Source organism: Durio zibethinus, unplaced genomic scaffold (assembly GCF_047325235.1).
Source record: "Durio zibethinus cultivar Kanyao isolate XHJ-2024 unplaced genomic scaffold, ASM4732523v1 HiC_scaffold_3, whole genome shotgun sequence".
Taxonomy (NCBI): Eukaryota; Viridiplantae; Streptophyta; class Magnoliopsida; order Malvales; family Malvaceae; genus Durio; species Durio zibethinus.
In genome coordinates this window covers 7137134-7142133 of record NW_028323044.1, presented here as the reverse complement: position 1 = coordinate 7142133, position 5000 = coordinate 7137134, and positions in this window count along the sequence as shown.

Below are 5000 nucleotides of genomic sequence, written 5' to 3'. Positions count from 1 at the left end.
ACACTTTTTCCAAACAAGCAAATCCCACACCGAGGGTGCGCAGGTGCCGATGGTGGTCGAGGCATGTGCCCGCAACAAGGGCCAACGTGAGCCGATGGTGGTCGAGGCAACCGCCCGCACCAGCTCGAGGCATGTGCCCACACCAAGGCCCGGCATGTATCGATGGTGTTCGACGTAGGGGCAATCTTCTGCTGATGGTGGTCGAGGCAAGAGCCCGCACCAAGGGCCAGCGTGTGCCCATGGTGCTCGAGGCAACCGTCCGCACCAGGGCCCAGCGTGTGCCGATGGTGGTCGAGGCAACCGCCCGCACCAGGGCCCAGCGTGTGCCGATGGTGCTCGAGGCAACCGCCCGCACCAAGGGCCGGCTTGTGCCGATGGTGGTCGAGGCAACCGCCAGCACCAGGGCCCAGCGTGTGCCGATGGTGGTCGAGGCAACCGCCCGCACCAGGGCCCAGCGTGTGCCGATGGTGGTCGAGGCAAGCGCCCGCACCAGGGCCCAGCGTGTGCCGATGGTGGTCGAGGCAAGCGCCCTCACCAAGGCCGAGCGTGTGCCGATGGTGGTCGAGGCAACCGCCCGCACCAGGGCCCAGCGTGTGCCGATGGTGGTCGAGGCAAGCGCCCGCACCAAGGCCGAGCGTGTGCCGATGGTGGTCGAGGCAAGCGCCCGCACCAGGGCCCAGCGTGTGCCGATGGTGGTCGAGGCAAGCGCCCTCACCAAGGCCGAGCGTGTGCCGATGGTGGTCGAGGCAACCGGCCGCACCAAGGGCCGGCGTGTGCCGATGGTGTTCGAGGCAACCGCCCGCACCAGGGCCCAGCGTGTGCCGATGGTGGTCGAGCCAGGAGCCCGCACCAAGGGCCGGCTTGTGCCGATGCTGTTCGGGGCAACCGCCCGCACCAGGGCCCAGCGTGTGCCGATGGTGCTGGGGGCAAGCGCCCGCCCCAGGGCCCAGCGTGTGCCGATGGTTATCGGGGCAACCGGCCGCACCAGGGCCCAGGGTCTACCGATGGTGCTCGAGGCAACCGCCCGCACCAAGGCTCAGCATGTGCCGATTGTGATCGAGGCAACAACCCACACCAGGGCCCAGCTTGTGCCGATGGCGGTCGAGGCAAGTGCCCGTACCGAAGGGCAGCCTATGCCGATGATGGTCGATGCATGTGCCATCACCATGCGTCATCATGTGCCATTGATGGTCGAGGCCTTGGCCGAAGTTCGATTTTGAGCCACGGTGCCCATGCTTGGCTCCAGCATGTGCTGGTGCCGCATTTCTTTCACTCGGGACAGCATCGCCGGAGCATCGCCGGAGCATCGCCGGAGTACCGCCGGAGTACCGCCGGAGAACCTGACCGGCGGCATTGGGGTTCCGGCGATTGGGAGGGGGGCCGGGGGGGTGTGCGCACATGATGTGCGATTGGTGCTGGTACTTGGCCTTGTGTTGGCCCCCTATCCCTCATCAAACCTCTGAGAATTCACACCCCCTTAAAGAGCATTTGAGATTTTACAGGTTTGCTACCAGTAGCCGTTAAAGTGTCTGAAATGGGGACACTTTTTTCAAACGGTCACAAAATCTTCTCTACTTCGAGTTTTTAGCTGAATTTTTTTGTGCATGCCAACAAAAATAGAAGGATCATGCCTACAAAATTTGGGGCCAAAAATCCTTATAAAAAAATTTTAAAAAATCCCGAACCGCAAAAAGTTTCGAAAATCGTGAAAAATAGAAAACGAGTCATCTTCCAACGAAACTTCACGTGAAGGCTTAGGGGACCATTGTATGAATTTACAAGCCATAAAAATGGCATTGGCACGGCAGAAATTTGAAGATGTGCCTAAACCCACCAGGGCCCAGCGTGTGCCGATGGTGCTCGAGGCAACCGCCCGCACCAGGGCCCAGCGTGTGCCGATGGTGCTCGAGGCAAGCGCCCGCACCAGGGCCCAGCGTGTGCCGATGGTGGTCGAGGCAACCGCCCGCACCAGGGCCGATAGTGTGCCGATGGTGCTCGAGGCAACCTGTCGCACCAGGGCCCAGCGTGTGCCGATGGTGATCGAGGCAACCTGCCGCACCAGGGCCCAGCGTGTGCCGATGGTGGTCGAGGCAAGCGCCCGCACCAGCGCCCAGCGTGTGCCGATGGTGCTCGAGGCAACCGACCGCACCAGGGCCCAGCGTGTGCCGATGGTGCTCGAGGCAACCTGCCGCACCAGGGCCCAGCGTGTGCCGATGGTGCTCGAGGCAAGCGCCCGCACCAGGGCCCAGCGTGTGCCGATGGTGGTCGAGGCAAGCGCCCGCACCAGGGCCCAGCGTGTGCCGATGGTGGTCGAGGCAACCGCCCGCACCAGGGCCCAGCGTGTGCCGATGGTGCTCGAGGCAACCTGCCGCACCAGGGCCGAGCGTGTGCCGATGGTGGTCGAGGCAAGCGCCCGCACCAGGGCCCAGCGTGTGCCGATGGTGGTCGAGGCAACCTGCCGCACCAGGGCCCAGCGTGTGCCGATGGTGCTCGAGGCAACCGACCGCACCAGGGCCGAGCGTGTGCCGATGGTGCTCGAGGCAAGCGCCCGCACCAGGGCCCAGCGTGTGCCGATGGTGCTCGAGGCAACCGACCGCACCAGGGCCGAGCGTGTGCCGATGGTGGTCGAGGCAAGCGCCCGCACCAGGGCCCAGCGTGTGCCGATGGTGGTCGAGGCAACCGACCGCACCAGGGCCCAGCGTGTGCCGATGGTGCTCGAGGCAAGCGCCCGCACCAGGGCCCAGCGTGTGCCGATGGTGCTCGAGGCAACCTGCCGCACCAGGGCCCAGCGTGTGCCGATGGTGCTCGAGGCAACCTGCCGCACCAGGGCCCAGCGTGTGCCGATGGTGGTCGAGGCAAGCGCCCGCACCAGGGCCCAGCGTGTGCCGATGGTGGTCGAGGCAACCGCCCGCACCAGGGCCCAGCGTGTGCCGATGGTGGTCGAGGCAACCTGCCGCACCAGGGCCCAGCGTGTGCCGATGGTGCTCGAGGCAACCGACCGCACCAGGGCCCAGCGTGTGCCGATGGTGGTCGAGGCAAGCGCCCGCACCAGGGCCCAGCGTGTGCCGATGGTGGTCGAGGCTGCCGATGGTGCTCGAGGCAACCTGCCGCACCAGGGCCCAGCGTGTGCCGATGGTGCTCGAGGCAACCTGCCGCACCAGGGCCGAGCGTGTGCCGATGGTGGTCGAGGCAAGCGCCCGCACCAGGGCCCAGCGTGTGCCGATGGTGGTCGAGGCAACCGACCGCACCAGGGCCCAGCGTGTGCCGATGGTGCTCGAGGCAACCTGCCGCACCAGGGCCCAGCGTGTGCCGATGGTGGTCGAGGCAAGCGCCCGCACCAGGGCCCAGCGTGTGCCGATGGTGGTCGAGGCAAGCGCCCGCACCAGGGCCCAGCGTGTGCCGATGGTGGTCGAGGCAACCGCCCGCACCAGGGCCCAGCGTGTGCCGATGGTGGTCGAGGCAACCTGCCGCACCAGGGCCGAGCGTGTGCCGATGGTGCTCGAGGCAACCGACCGCACCAGGGCGGAGCGTGTGCCGATGGTGGTCGAGGCAAGCGCCCGCACCAGGGCCCAGCGTGTGCCGATGGTGGTCGAGGCTGCCGATGGTGGTCGAGGCAACCTGGCGCACCAGGGCCCAGCGTGTGCCGATGGTGCTCGAGGCAACCGACCGCACCAGGGCCGAGCGTGTGCCGATGGTGCTCGAGGCAAGCTGCCGCACCAGGGCCCAGCGTGTGCCGATGGTGGTCGAGGCAACCGCCCGCACCAGGGCCCAGCGTGTGCCGATGGTGATCGAGGCAACCGACCGCACCAGGGCCCAGCGTGTGCCGATGGTGCTCGAGGCAACCTGCCGCACCAGGGCCCAGCGTGTGCCGATGGTGGTCGAGGCAAGCGCCCGCACCAGCGCCCAGCGTGTGCCGATGGTGCTCGAGGCAACCGACCGCACCAGGGCCCAGCGTGTGCCGATGGTGCTCGAGGCAACCTGTCGCACCAGGGCCCAGCGTGTGCCGATGGTGGTCGAGGCAAGCGCCCGCACCAGGGCCCAGCGTGTGCCGATGGTGGTCGAGGCAAGCGCCCGCACCAGGGCCCAGCGTGTGCCGATGGTGCTCGAGGCAACCGACCGCACCAGGGTCGAGCGTGTGCCGATGGTGGTCGAGGCAAGCGCCCGCACCAGGGCCCAGCGTGTGCCGATGGTGGTCGAGGTAACCTGCCGCACCAGGGCCCAGCGTGTGCCGATGGTGCTCGAGGCAACCGACCGCACCAGGGCCGAGCGTGTGCCGATGGTGGTCGAGGCAAGCGCCCGCACCAGGGCCCAGCTTTTGCCGATGGTGATCGAGGCAACCGGCCGCTCCAGGGCCCAGCGTGTGCCGATGGTTATCGGGGCAACCGGCCGCACCAGGGCCCAGGGTCTGCGGATGGTGCTCGAGGCAACCGCCCGCACCAAGGCTCAGCATGTGCCGCTGGTGATCGAGGCAACAACCCACACCAGGGCCCAGCTTGTGCCGATGGCGGTCGAGGCAAGTGCCCGTACCGAAGGGCAGCCTATGCCGATGATGGTCGATGCATGTGCCATCACCATGCGTCATCATGTGCCATTGATGGTCGAGGCCTTGGCCGAAGTTCGATTTTGAGCCACGGTGCCCATGCTTGGCTCCAGCATGTGCTGGTGCCGCATTTTTTTCACTCGGGACAGCATCGCCGGAGCATCGCCGGAGTACCGCCGGAGAACCTGACCGGCGGCATTGGGGTTCCGGCGATTGGGAGGGGGGCCGGGGGGGTGTGCGCACATGACGTGCGATGGGTGCTGGTGCTTGGCCCTTGTGTTGGCCCCCTATCCCTCATCAAACCTCTGAGAACTCACACCCCCTTAAAGAGCGTTTGAGATTTTACAGGTTTGCTGCCAGTAGCCGTTGAAGTGTCTGAAATGGGGACACTTTTTTCAAACGGTCACGAAATCTTCTCCGGTTCGAGTTTTTAGCTGAATTTTTTTGTGCATGCCAAAAA